Source organism: Sus scrofa, chromosome 1, assembly GCF_000003025.6.
Source record: "Sus scrofa isolate TJ Tabasco breed Duroc chromosome 1, Sscrofa11.1, whole genome shotgun sequence".
NCBI classification, from domain to species: domain Eukaryota; kingdom Metazoa; phylum Chordata; class Mammalia; order Artiodactyla; family Suidae; genus Sus; species Sus scrofa.
Genome location: NC_010443.5, coordinates 92,777,909 through 92,793,607, shown reverse-complemented (window position 1 = coordinate 92,793,607; position 15,699 = coordinate 92,777,909). Strand labels below are relative to the sequence as shown.

The 15,699-nt window shown below is 40.3% G+C and overlaps 1 pseudogene; it reads left to right on the top strand.

The window, feature by feature from the left end:
• LOC110259450 overlaps positions 1,773-15,699 on the top strand; it is a 197,174-nt pseudogene continuing 183,247 nt past the window's right edge.

Genomic DNA, 15,699 nt, shown 5'->3' with positions numbered 1-15,699 from the left:
AAATCTGTGTGTGGGGGGAAAGACAAGGGTTGTTTTCCTGAGTAATGGTGCATTTGGGCTAGTGTCTTTTCACTGAGTTGAATAAACTTTTCAGCAATGTCACTTCCGATCTCTTATTTGTGAATTTTGAGTTTAGGCCGTTTTATCCTGGTTGTACAAACTAGCTATGTGCTGCTTGTTCACTGAGGTGAATACACATTGCCACAATGTTGCTTCCAATCTCTTGATTGTGAAGTTTGTGAAAAGGCCATTTTGCCGTGGTTGTACCAACTAGCTATGTGCTGCTTATCTGCAATATAGAGAAGAATGATTTCTCATGTCAAATCAGATTTTCTTCTATAGAGAACACGTTAGGTGGGGCTTTCAAGAAATATAAAGTTTATGCATGAAAATATTGCTAAGAGAGCATAATGCAGCACATTTTTTATTTAGCCATATTTATTGGAAAAGTCTAGGTGTTAAATAGGCAAGGATTGCATTTCTGACCAAAGACGCATTGAGGCTGGTGTTCCTTCATTCTTTTGATTATACTGTTGAACCAGGAAGCTTCCAAATGATTGCTGAGTAGGTGAAATGGCAACTTTGTCCTGGTTGTACAAACTGGATATGTGCTTCCTGTAGCCCATATGGAATAGAAGTCCTTCTCATGACAAATCAGAGTTCTCCACAATTGAGAATAAGATTGGAGTGCCTTTTGAGGGATGGAAAATCCTTGCAATGTGCAATGGCTCATAGAACAAAAAGCAGCACATTGGTTTGTTCCCCAAAATTGTAGGTGAATTCTAGTATGGAAATAGGCAATGTTGATTTCCTCAAACAAGATGCATTGGGCCTTGTGTTAGTCCACATGGTAGAATGTACTATGCAAACATGACTCTTCAAAGCTCTTGTTTTTGAAGTTTGTGAAATATCTATTTTGCCCTGGTTGTACAAAATAGCTATGTGCTGATATGCCCCCATATTGAAAAGAAGGATATCTCATGCCAAATCAGACAACTCCTCTAAGGAGAACATATTTGGTATGCCTTTCAATCAATGAAACTCCCTGCACCAAACTACTGCTGAGAGGAAGAGGCAGGACATTGGTTTATTTGCCATAATGATAGGAGAAGTCCCTGTGGGAAATAGACAAGGATTGCTTTCCAGAGCAAAGTTTCATTGGCACTGGAGACCGTATGCTGAGTTTAATGTATAAAATAACAAGGGTGCTTCCAAACTCTTATTTTCTGGTGTTTTTTAGATGGCTATTCTGCCCTGTTTGTACAAACTAGCTATGTGCTGCTTTTCTCTGCTTGTGTAAAGAAGACATTGTCATGCCCATTCTGAAGTTTCCTGAAAGGAGAACACGTTTGGAGTGCCTTTCAAGCAATGGAAATACACTGCACCAAACCAGGGCTCCAAGAGGAAGAGGCAGCCCATTGGTTTATTTGCCATAATTATAGGAAATGTCAGGATGTGACAAAAGAATATGTTGATTTCCTGAGTGAAGACACATTAGGGCTGGTTTTCATTCATGGATTTGATTATACTGTTGTACCTGGAAGCTTCACAACTCTTGTTTGTGGTGTTGTTAAAAAGATATTTTGCACTGGTTGTACAAACTAGCTTTGTTCTGCTTTTCCCTGATATTGAAAAGAATGATTTCTCATGCCAAATCAGAATTCTCCTCAATGCAGGTCAAGTTTTGAGTGCCTTTCATGCAATTGAAACTCACTTCATTGAACCATTTCTCCTCAGACAGCAAGAGGCAACACATTGGTTTATCTCCCACCATGTGTAGGAGAATTCGAGGGGTGAAAAAGGTAAGGGTTGCTTTCCTGAGCAAAGATACGTCTGGGCTAGTTTTTTCACTGAGTTTAATACACTTTGCAACAATGTCTCTTCCAATCTCGTGTTCTTAAAATTTGTAAAGTCCGTTTTGCCTTGTTGTATGAGCCGCCTATGTGCTGCTTATCCCTGATATTGAAAATAAGGAATTCTCATGCCAAATCAGATTTTTCATCTAAGGAGTACACGTTTGGTGTGCCTTTCAAGAAATCTAAACTTCCTGCACCAACTTATTGCTTTGAGAGAATGAGGCAGCACTTTGTTTATTAGCCATAATTATTGGAAAATCTAGTTTGGAAGTAGGTAAATGTTACTTTCCTGAGCAAAGGGGCATTGGGGCTGGTGTTCCTTCAATGAGCCTCAAAATGCTTGTTTGTAGAGTTTGTTAAATGGCAATTTTGCAAAGGGGCATTGGGGCTGGTGTTCCTTCAATGAGCCTCAAAATGCTTGTTTGTAGAGTTTGTTAAATGGCAATTTTGCCCTGGTTTTATGAACTGGCTATGTGTTTATTTTCCCTGATATGGAAAAGAAGGACTTCTAATGCGAAATCAGGCTAATCCTCTAAGGAAAACACATTTGGGGTGCCTTTCAAACAATGGATACTTCCTGCACCTAGCAAGTACTCAGAGATGAAGAGGCAGGACATTTGTGTATTTGCAATAAATGTAGGATAATTCTATGTGGGAAATAGACAAAAATTCCTTTCCTGAACAAAGAAGCATTAGGACTGGTGTCTGAATACTGAGTTCAATGTTCTTAGCAAATAAAATGCTTCCAACCTCTTTTTTTCTGATGTTTTTTAGATGGTCTTTCTGCCCTGGTTGTATGAACAAGCTATGTACCCACTTGTGGAGTTTGTGATATGGCTATTTTGCCATGGTTGTACGAACTAGCTCTGTGCTGCATTTTTCTGGTATTCAAAGAAGCATTTCTTGTGAAATCATGCTTCACCACAAAGGAGATCACTTTTGGAGTACCTTTCAAGTTATGGTAACTCTGTATACTGAATCTTTGCTCAGAGAACAAGAGGCAGCCCAATGGTATATCTCCCCAATGTGTAGGAGAATTCTAGGTGGAAAAAAGGCAAGGTTTGCTTTGCTGAGCTAAGATGTTTGGGGCTTCTGTTTGTTCACTGAGTTGAATACATTACAACAGGATGCTTGCAAAATCTTGTTGTTGAGTGTGTGAAATGGCCATATGCCCTCTTTGTAGGAATTATCTATGAGCTGATTTACCCCAATATTGTAAAGATGGACTTCCCATGCCAAATCAGACTACACCTCTAAGGAGAACACGTTTGGAGTGCTGTTCAAGCAATGGAAAATCCCTGAACCTAACCAGTGCTCAGCGAGGTAGAGGCAGGACATTGGTTTATTTGCCATAATTATTGTAGAAGTCTATGTGGGAAATAGGCAAGGGTTGCTTTCCTGAGGAAAGACACATTGGGGGTGGAGTCTGTATACTTAGTTGAATGTATTAAGTAAAGAGGGCTCTTCCAAACTCTTGTTTTCTGGAGTTGTGAGATGGCCATCCTTCCCAGGGTGTACAAACTAGCTACGTGCTGTTTTCCCTGCTTGTGCATAGAAGGTGTTGTCATGACTAATCTAACTTCTGCTGAAAGGAAAATATGTTTGGAGTGCCTTTCAAGCAGTGGATAGTCCATGCAAAAAAAAACAGGTTCTCATAGAGAAAGAGGCAGGTCATTGCGATATTTGCCAAAGTTATAAGAGAATTCTATGTGGGAAATAAGAAAGAGTTGCTTCCCTGAGTGAAGATGCATTGAGGATCCAGTCTGAATACTGAGTTGAATGTATTAAGAAACCAGGAGGCTTCCAATCTCCTGTTTTCTGGAGATTGTGAGATGGCCATTCTGCCCTGGTTTTAAGAACTAACTATGCGCTGCTTTTCCCTGCTTGTGCAAAGAAGGCATTTTCATGCCCAATCTGATGTCTCCTGAAAGGACATCACGTTTGGACTACCTTTCAAGCAATGGAAACTCCCTGCACCAAACGAGTGCTGAGAGAAGAAGAGGCAGGACATTGTTTTATTTGCCATAATTATAGGAAAATTCTATGTGGGAAAGATGCATTGGGGCTTGTGTCTTTTCATTGATATGAATACACATTGCAACAATCTTCCTTCCAATCTCTTGTTTGGAAATTTGACAAAAGGCATTTTGCCCTGGTTGTAAAAACTTGGTGTGTGCTGCTTATCCCCGATATGGGAAAGAAAGATTTCTCATGCCAAATCAGATTTTCTTCTAAGGAGAACACGTTTAAGTGCCTTTCAAGTAATCTAAACTTCCTGCATCAACCTATTACTCAGAGAGATTGAGGCAACACATTGGTTTGTTAGCCATAATTGTTGGAATATTCTAGGTGGGGAATAGGCAAAGGTTGAATTCCTGAGCAAAGAGGAATTTGGCTGATGTTCATTCATGGAGATGATTATACTTTGAACAAGGGAGCTTGCAAACTCTTGCTTGTGGAGTTGGTAAAATGGCTATTTTGCCCTGGTTGTACGAACTAACTCTGTGCTGATTTTCCCTGGTATTAAAAAAAAAGGATTTCTCATGCCAAATCACAATTTTCTGCAAAGGAGATCTCGTTTGGAGTGCCTTTCAAGCGATGGTAACCCTGTGCACTGAACGAGTGTTCAGAGAGCAAGGACAGCCCATTGATTTATTTTCCAAAATTGAATGAGAAATCTGGAGGGTGGACAGCAACGGTTGCTTTCCTGAGCTAAGATACATTGGGGCTGTGTCCGTTCACTGTGTTGAATATACATTTCAAACATGAGGCTTCCAAATTCTTGTTTTTGAAGTTTGTGAAATGGCCATTGTGCCCTGGATGTCGAATTTGTTAGGTGCTGCTTATACCTGATATTGAAAAGAAGGTCTTCTCATGCCAAGTCAGACTACTCCTCTAATGAGAACATGTTAGGTTTGCCTTTCAAGAAATGGAAACTCCCTGCACCAAACCAGTGCTCAGAGAAGAGGCAGGATATTGGTATATTTGCCATAAGTATAGAAGTCTATGTGGGAAATAGGCAAGGGTTGCTTTCCTGAGCAAAGACACATTGGGGCCAGAGTCCATATACCAAATTGAATGTACTAAGCAACCAGAACACTTCCAAACTCTTGTTTTCTGGAGTTTGTGAGATGGCCATTCTGCCCTGGTTGTATGAACTAGATATGTGCTGATTTTCCCCGCTTGTACAAAGAAAGCGTTGTTGTGACAAATCTGACATCTCCTGAAATTAGAACACGTTTGGAGTGCCTTTCAAGCAATGAAAAGTCTCTGCAACCTAAAGGGCCCAGAAAGGAAGAGGAAGCCCACTGGTTTATTTACCATAATTATAGGAGAAGTCTAGTTGGGAATAAGTCATGGGTTGATTCCTGAGAGAAGACACATTGGGGCTGGTGTTTGTTCATGGAGTTGATTATACTGCTCAAACAGGAAGCTCCCAAACTCTTCTTTGTGGAGTTTTTGAAATGGCTATTTTGCTCTGGTTGTACAAACTAGCTATATGCTGCTTTTTCCGGATTTTGAAAATAAGTATTTCTCATGCCACTTCTGACTTCTCCTCTAAGGAGAACACATTTGGAGTGCCTTTCATGTGATGGAAACTCCATGCACTGAACCAGTGTTCTGAGAGCAAGAGGCAGCACATTGGTTTATCTCCACAAAATGTAGGAGAATTATAGGTGGGGGGAGGCAGGGGTTGCTTTCCTGAGCAAAGATGCATTGGGGCTTGTGTCTTTGCACTGACTTGAATACACACTGCAACACTCACTTCAAATTGCTTGTGTGAAGTTTTTGAAAAGGTATTTTGCCCTGGTTGTATGAACTAACTATGTGCTGCTTATCCTGATATTAAAGGAAGTATTACTGATGCCAAATCAGACTTTTCTTGTAAGGAATACACGTTTGGAGTGCCTTTCAAGCAGTCTAAACTGACTGCACCAACCTATTGCTCAGAGAGGATGAGAAAGCACATTGGTTTATTAGCCAAAAATATTGGAAAAGTATAGGTGGGAAATAAACAAACTTTGCTTTCATTGGGGCTGGTGTCCACTCCTGGAGTTATTTATCCTGTTGAATCAGGTACCTTCTGAACCCTGCTTTTGGAGTTTGTGAAATGGCCATTCTGCCCTGGTTGTATGAACTATCTATGTGTTGCTTTTCCCTACTTGTGCAAAGAAGGCATCGTCATGCCTAATCTGATGTCTCCTGAAAGGAGAACATGTTTGGAATGGCTTTCAGGAAATGGAAAGTCCCTGCACCAAACCAGGGCTCTGAGATGAAAAGGGAGCCCATTGGATTATTTGCCATTATTATAGTAGAAATCTAGGTGGTAAAAAATCATGGGTTGATTTCCTGAGCAAAGACTCATTGGTGCTGGTGTTTGTTCATGGAGTTGATTATACTGCTCAACCAGGAAGCTCCCAAGTTCTTGTTTGTGGAGGTTTTTAAATGGCTATTTTGCCCTGGTTGTACGAACTAGCAATGTGATGCTTTTCCTGGTATTGAAAAGGATTTCTCATGTGAAATATTGTTTCTCTGTAAAGGAGATCACGTTTGGAGTGCCTTTCAAGAGATGGTAACTCTGTGCAATGAACTAGTGCTCAGAGAGCAAGAGGCAGCCCATGATTTTATTTTCCCAAATTATTGGTGTTGTCTGGGGGGAAATAGGCAAGGGTTGCTTTCCTGAGTAAAGAGGCATTGGGGATTGTGTCCATTCACTAGGCTGAATATACATTGCAAACATGAAGCTTCTAATCTCTCGTGTTTTAAGTTTGTGAAATGGCCATTTTCCCTAGTTTTATGAAGTATCTATTTGCTGATTTTCCCTGATATTGAAAATAAGGCACTCCAAACATGATCTCCTTTGAGGAGAAGCCTGATTTGGCAGGAGAATTCCTTCTTTTCAATATCATGGAATAATAGTTTGACAAGAGTGCAAAATAGCCACTTCACAAATACAACAAACAAGAGTTTAGAAGTTTCCTGTTTCAACAGTATAATCAAAACCCTGTAAGAATACCACTCCCAATGTGTCTTCAATCAGGAAATAAACCCTTGCTTTTTTCCAAATTAGACATCTATAATTATGGCAAATATACCAATGGGCCCCTCTAACACACAGAGCCATAGTTTGTTGCAGGGATTTTCCATTGCTTGAAAGGGAAAAGAGTTCTCGATTCAGGTGACATCAGATTGGTCATCACATAGCCTTATTTGAACCAGCAGGAAGAAGCAGCACATAGCTATTTTGTACAACCAGGGAGGAATTGCCATCTCACAAAAGCCAGAAAACAAGAGTTTGGAAGAATCCTGGTTGCTTAGAACATTCAACACTATATACGGATTCCATCCCCAATGCCTCTTTGCTCAGGAAAGCAACACTTGCATATTTCCCCACGTATAATTCTCCTAGAATTATGGCAAATAAATCAATGCCTGCCCCTTCATCTCTGAGCACTCATTTTGTTTGTGGAGTTTCCATTGCTTGAAAGGCACCCCCAAATGTGTTCTCCTTAGAGCAGTAGTCTGATTTGGCATGAGGAAACCTTCTTTTTAATATTGGGGAATATCACACATAGAATTTTATACAACCAGGGGAAAATTGACATTTTACAAACCTCACAAACAAGCGATTGGGATCATCATGTTTGCAAAGTATATTCTACTCAGTTTATGGACACCACCCCAATGCGTCTTGGTTCAGAAAAGCAACCCTTGCCTATTTCCAAAGTAGACTTCACCTACAATTTGGGGGAATAAACCAATATGCTTCCTCTTGCGCTCTGAACCCTTATTCATTGTGTGGATTTTCCATCACTTATAAGGCACTCCAAACCTGTTCTCCTTTTGGGAAAACTCTGATTTGGCATGAAAATTACTTCTTTTCCATATTGTGGAAAAGCAACACATACCCAGTTCCTAAAACCAAGGCAAATATGCATTTTGCAAACTCAACAAACACGCATTTGGAAGCTTTCTCATTCAATAGTATATTCAAATCCATGAGGGAACACCAGTCACAATGCTGTTTTGCCCAGGAAAGCAACCCTTTCCTATTACCTGTCTAAACATTTCCAAAAATTATGGCTAGTAAACCAATGAGCTTCCTCATCCTCTCTGAGTAATAGGTTGGTGAAGAAAGTTTAGATTGCTTGAAAGGTACTCCAAAATTGTTCTCATTGGAAGAGAAGTCAAATTTGGCATAAGAAATCCTTCTTTTCAATTCATAGTTAAGCAGCACATAACTCATACATACAACCAAGGTAAAATGGCCTTTAAACAAAATTCACAAACAAGATATTGGAAGTGACATTGTTGTAATGTGTATTCAAATCACTGAAAAGACACTAGCCGCAATGCACCTTTGCTCAGGAAAGCAAGTCTTGCCTTTTTCCCCCATAGATTTGCTCCTCAAGTTGGGGAGATAAACCAATGTGTTGCCTCATGCTCTCTGAGTATTGTATCAGTGTATAGAGATTGCATCACATGAAAGGCACTCCAAAAGTGATCTCCTTTGAGGAGAAGCCTGATTTTATATGAGAAATCTTTCTTTTAAATATCAGGGAAAAGCAGCACATAGATAGTTTGTACAATTAGGGCAAAATAGCCATTTCACAAACACCACAAAGCTTCCTAGTTTGGAAGCTTCCTGGTTGAACAGTATGATCCAATCCATGAACAAACATCAGCACCATTGCATCTTTGCTCAGGAAATAAACCCATGCTTTTTTCCCACCTAGATTGCTGTTATAATTATGGCAAATAAACCAATGGGGTCTCCCTCCTCTCTGAGCCCTGGTTGGGTTCAGGAACTTTCCATTGCTTGAAAGACCTTCCAAATGTGTTCTCCTTTCAGGGGAAGTCAGACTGTGCATGACAGTTCCTTCTTTGCACAAGTGTGGAAAATCAGCACATAGATAGTTCATACAACCAGGGCAGAATGGCCATCTCACAAACTCCAGAATACAAGAATTTGCAGGCTGCCTGGTTGCTTAGTACATTCAAATCTGTGAATGGATACAAGACCCAATATGTCCTGACTTATCAATGCAACACTTGCCTTTTTCCCACCTAGATTTTTCCTATAACTTTAGCAAATAAAAAATTGTGGTGCCTCTTCATCTCTGAGCTATATTTTGTTTCAGGAAGATTCCATCACTTAAAAGTAACTCCCAACGTGTTCTCCTTTGAACTTAACTCTGATTAGTAATGAGTAGTACTTCTTTTATATATTGGGGGAAAGCAGGACATGGCACGTTTTTACAAACAGGACAAAATCATCAATTCATAAAATCCACAATCAAGAACACTCCCTAACACTATACACAAAAATAAACTCCAAATGGATTAAAGACCTAGATAGAAGACTAGACACTATCAAACTCCTAGAGGAAAACATAGGCCAAACACTCTCTGACATAAACGACAGCAACATCTTCTCAGATACACCGATCAGAGTGTTGACAATAAAAAGAAAAATAAACAAATGGGATCTAATCAAACTTCGAAGTTTCTACACAGCAAAGGAAACCCTAAACAAAATGAAAAGACAACCCACAGAATGGGAGAAAATCTTTGCAAGTGGATCAACTGACAAGGGATTCATCTCCAAAATTTATAAACACCTTCTGCAGCTCCATACCAAACAAACAAACAACCCCATCCAAAAATGGGCAGAAGATCTAAACAGACAATTCTCCAAAGAACACATACAGATGGCCAAAATACACATGAAAAGATGTTCAGCATCACTCATTATTAGAGAAATGCAACTCAAAACCACTCTGAGGTACCACCTTACACCAGCCAGAATGTCCATCATCCAAAAGTCTACAAACAATAAGTGCTGGAGAGGGTGTGGAGAAAAAGGAACCCTATGACACTATTGGCGGGATTGTAAATTGGTGCAACCACTGTGGAAAGCAGTATGGAGATGCCTCAGAAAACTAAACATAGAACTACCATTTGACCCAGTAATCCCACTCCTGGACATCTACCCAGAGAAAACCACGACTTGCAAAGACACATGTACTCCAATGTTCATTGCAGCACTATTTACAATAGCCAAGACATGGAAACAACCTACATGTCCACACTGGAATATTACTCAGCCATCAAAAAGAATGAAATACCAGCATTTTTTGCAACATGGATGGACCTAGAAACTATCATGCTAAGTGAAGTCAGCCATACAATGAGACACTAACATCCAATGCTTTCACTGACATGTGGAAACTAAAAAATGGACAGACTGAACTTCTTTGCAGAATAGATGCTGACTCACAGACATTGAAAAACTTATGGTCTCTGTAGGAGACTGTTTGGGGGTGGGGGGATGTGCTTGGTCTGTGGTATGGAAATCCTGTGAAATCAAATTGTTATGATAATTAAAAAAAAGAATTTTTAAGTATATTGCTTCAACAGTGTCATGAAATCCATGACCAAAACCAACCCTAATGTGTCTTTCTCAGGAATGCAAAATTTGCCTTTTCCCTTTTAGATTTCTGCAATATACAGGGCAGAAAGCAATGTGCTGCCTCTTGCTCTCTGAGCAATAGTATGGTTCAGGGAATTTCCATCAGTTAAAAGGCATAACAAGAGTGTTCTCCTTTGAGAAGAAACCAGGTTTGGCATGAGGCATCCTTATTTTCAATATTGGGGGAAAGCAGCACATAGCTAGTTTGTACATTGCAAAATGGCCATCAAATGAACACCAGAAAACAAGAGTTTGCAAGCAACATGTTTGCAAAGTATATTCTACCCAGTGAAAGAACACCAGCCCCACTGCATCTTGGTTTGGGAAAGCAACACTTTCCTATTCCCAAACTGGACTTCACCTACAATTTGGGGAAATAAACCTCGATCTCTCTGAGCCCTGGTTCATTGTGCAGTTTTTCCATCACTCAAAAGGCACTCCAAAAGTATTCTCTTTGCATAGAACCCTGATTGGCATGAGAAATAATACTTCTTTGCCATATCGGGGAAAAGCAGCACTAGGCTAGTTTGTAAAACCAGGGCAAATTTGCCACTTCACAAAATCAACAAACAAGTGCTGGAAGCTTCCTGGTTCAACAGTCTAATCAATTCTGTGAATGAACACCAGCCCCAATGCCTCTTTTTTCAGGAAAGCAACATTTGCCTATTTACCACCTAGATTTTTCCAATAATTATTGATAATAAACCTACGTGCTTCCTCATCCTCTCTGAGTAATATGTTGGTGCAGAAAGGTTAGATTGCTTGTGAGGCACTCCAAATGTGTTCTCCTAAGAAGAGAAGTCTGATTTTTGAGAAATTTTTCTTTTCAATATTGGGTTTAAGCAGGACATTGGTAATTCTTACAACCAGGGCAAATGGGACTTTACAAAAACTTCACAAACAAGAGATTGGAAGTGACATTGTTGCAATGTGTATTTGACTCAGTGAAAAGGCACAGGCCCAATGCATCTTTATTCAGGAAATCAAAGCTTTCCTCCCTACCCCCAGATTTCTCCTACATGTTGGGGAGATAAAACAATGTGCTTACTCATGCTCTCTGAGCACTGCTCAGTGCACGAAGTTTCCATTGCATGAAAGGCACTCCAAAAATGATCTCATTTGAGGAGAAGCCTAATTTGGCATGAGAAATCCTTGTATTCAATATCAGGGAAAGGCAGCACATAGCTAGGTTGTACAATCAGGCCAAAATAACAATTTCACAAACACCACAAACAAGATTTTGGAAACTTTCTGTTTCACCAGTGTAATCAAATTCGTGAAGAAACACCAGCCCCAATATGTCTTTGCTCAGGAACTCAACCCTTCCTTTTTTTTCTACCTAGACCTCCCCTATAATTTTGGCAAATAATAAAATGGGCGGCCTCTCACTCTCAGAGCCCTGGTTTGGCGCAGGGACATTCCATTGCTTGAGAGCCACTCCAAACATATTCATTCTTGAGAAGTCAGATTGGACATGACAATGCCTTCTTTGCACAAGCAGAGAAAAACTGCACATTGCCAGTTTGTACAACCAGGGCAGTATTGGCAATTCACAAATTCCAGTAAACAAGTGGTTGGAAGCATCACGGTTGCTTAGGACATTCAACACAGTATAGGGACTCCAGCCCCAATGTGTCTTTGTTCAGACCAGCAACACTTGCCTATTTCCTACATAGACATCTCCTGTAATTATGGGAAAAAAATGAACAACTTGCCTCTTTCTCTCTGAGCACTGATCAGGTGCAGGGACTTTCCATTGCTTGAGAGAAACTCCAAACGTGTTCTCCATAGAGGAGTTGTCTGATTTGGCATGAGAAATCCTTCTTTCCAGTTTTTGGGAAATCTGCACATAGCATGTTTGGAAAACCATGGCAAAATAGCCATTTCACAAACATCACAAACAAGAATTTTGAAAAGTCATTGTTGCAATGTAAATTCAACTCATGGAAGGGACACAAGACCCAAAGCATCTTAGCTCAGGAAAGCAACACTTGACTTTTTCAACCCTATATTGCTCCTAAAACTGGGGAAGTAAAACAAAGTGCTACTTCTTGATCTCTGAGCACTGGTTTAGTGCACAGTGTTACCATCGCTTGAGAGTCAATCCATAGTTGATTTCCTTTGTGGATAAGCATAATATCGCATGAGAAATCCTTCTTTTCAATACCAGAGAAAAGAAGCACATAGCTTGTTTGTACAATGAGGGCAAATGGCCATCACACAAACTCCATACAACAAGAGTTTGCAAGCATTCTGGTTGCTTAGTACATTCAAACCAGTGAACAGAATCCAGCTGCAATGTGTCTTTGCTCAAGAAAGCAAACATTTCCTATTTCCCACATAGATTTCTCCTATACTTATGGCAAAAATACCATTGTCCTGCCTCTTCCTCTCTGAATGCTGGTTTGGTGTAGGGAGTTTCCGATGCTTGAAAGGCACTCCAAACGTGTTCTCCTTAGAGGAGGAGTCTGATTTGGCATGAGAAGTCCTTCTTTTCAATATCAGGGGGAATCACCACATAGCTAGTTCATACAACCAGGGCAAATAGGCCATTTCATAAACTTCAAAAACAAGAGTTTGGAAGCATCATGTTTGCAATGTATATTCAATACATGGAAGGGGCACAATACGCAGGGCATCTTAGCTCAGGAAAGCAACCCTTGCCTTTTCCAATATAGACTTATGCTGAAATTTAGGTAAATAAACCAATTGGCTGCCTCCTGCTCTCTGAGCACTGGTTCGGTGCACAGAGCTACCAGAACTTGATAGGCACACAAAATGTGTTAACATTTTCAGAGTATCTTGATTAAGCATGATAAATATTTCTTTTCATTACCAGGGAAAAGAAGCACAGAGCTTGTTCTTACATCCAGGGCAAAGTAGCCATTTCAATAACTCCACAAACAAGAGTTTGGAACTTCCTGGTTCAACAGTATAATCAACTCCATCAGCCCAATCGCATCTTTGCTTAGGAAGTTAACCCAGGCTTTGTCCCCCCTAGATTTCTCATATAATTAAGGCAAATAAACCATTGGGCTGCCTCTTCTTCTCAGAGACCTGGATTGGTGCAGGGACTTTCCATTGCTTGAAAGGCACCTCAAAATTTTTCTCCATTCAGGAGAAGCCAGAATTGGCATGACAATGCCTTCTTTGCACAACCAGGGAAAAGAAGCACATAACTAGTTCATACAAACAGGGCAGAGTGGCCACCTCACAATCTCCACAATACATTACTTTGGAAGATGCCTGGCTGCTTAGTACATTCAACTCTGTGAACAGACATAAGACACAATGCGTCTTGAATCAGGAATGCAGCACTTTTCCTTTTCCCCACCTTGATGTTTCCTATGACTAGGGCAAATAAACCAATGTGCTGCATCTTACTCTCTGAGCAATAGTTGGTTGCAGGGAGTTTCCCTCACCTAAAAGGCACAACCAACGTGTTCTCCTTTGAGCATAACTCTGATTTTGTGAGAGAAATACTTCTTTTCAATATTGGGGAAATCAGGACATAGCTTGTTCATACAACCACCGCACAATGGCCATTTCCAAAACTCAACAGGCAGTGGTTTGTAAGCCTACTGCTTAAGCAGTGTACTCAATTCTGTGACCAAACATCAGCCCTAATATGTCTTCACTCAGGAAAGCCTTTTCCCATCTAGATGTCTCCAATAACTAGGGCAAATAAACCATGTGCTGCCACTTGCACTCTGAGCAATAGTTTGATTCAGGAAATTTCCATCATTTAAAAGGCATGAGAGTGTACTCCTTTGAGAAGAATCCTGATTTGGCATGAGACATCTCTCTTTTCAAATTCGGAGAAAAGCAGCACATAGCTAGATCACACAACCATGGCAAGATGGCCGTCATATGAACACTGGACAACAAGATTTTGCAAGAATCATGGTTGCAAAGTATATTCTACTCAGTGAACAGACACCAGCCCCAATGCGTCTTGGTTCAGGAAGGCAACACTTGCCTATTTCCAAACTAGATTTAACCTACAATTTGGGGAAATAAACCAATGTGCTGCCTCTTGCTCTCAGAGCCCTGGTTCATTGCATGGATTTTACATCGTTTAAAAGACAATCCAAGACTTTTCTCCTTTCAGGAGAACTCAGACTTTGAATGAGAAATACTTCTTTTCCATATTGGGGAAAATTAGCACACAGCCAGTTAGTACAACCAGGGCACAATTGCCAATTCACAAAGTCAAAAAACAAGCATATGGAAGCGTCCTGGTTCAACAGTATAATCAACTCCTAGAAGGAACACCAGCCCCAATGCCTCTTGGATTATGAAAGCAAACATTGTCTCTTTCCCATGTAGACTCTCCCATTTAATTTTGGCTCATAAATCAATGGGAAGCATCGTCCTATCTGAGCAATAGGGTGGTGCACGATGCTTAGACTGCTTGAAAGCCACCACAAACTTGTTCTCTTTAGAAAAGAAGTCTGATTTGGCATGAGAAAAATCACCTTTTATATTCAGAAAAAAGCAGATCATAGCTAATTTGTACAACCAGGGTGAAACGGCCTTTACACAAACTTCACAAACAAGAGACTGGAAGCAACATTATTGAAATGTGTATTCAATTCAGTGAAAAGACATTATCCCAAATGTATCTTTGATGAGAAAAGCTACCCTTGCCTTTTTTCCACCAAGATTTCTCCTGCACGTTGGGGAGATAAACCAATGTGTTGCCTCTTGCTTTCTGAGCCCTGGATTAATGAACGAATTTTCCATCGCATGAAAGGCACTCAAAACTTGATCTCCTTTGAGGAGTAACCTGATATGGTATGAGAAAGCCTTCTTTCAATATCAGGGAAAAGCAGCATACAGCTGGTTTGTACAACCAGGGCAGAAAGGCCATCTCACAAATGCCAGAAATAAAGAGTTGGAAGCATCCTTGTTGCTTAGTACCTTCAACACAGTATATGGGCTCCAGTTCCAATGCGTCCTTGCATAGGAAAGCAACCCTTGCCTATTTCCCAGATAGACCTCTCCTATAATTATAGCAAATATAACAATGTCCTGCCACTTCCTCTTTGAGTACTGGTTAGGCAAAGGGATTTTCCATTGCCTGAAAGCTGCTCCAAAAGTGTTCTACATAGAGGAGTAGCCTAATTTGGCATGAGAAGTCCTTCTTTATAATATCAGGGAATATCAGCACATAGCTAGTTCATACAACCAAGGCAAAACTGCCATTTTATAAGCTTGACAAACAAGAAGCATCATGGTTGCAAAATATATTATAAACAGTGAATGGATACCAGCCCCAATGATTCTTGGTTCAGGAAAGTAATGCTTGCCTATTTCCAAACTAGAATTCGCCTACAATTTGGGGAAATTATCCAATGTGCTGCCTCT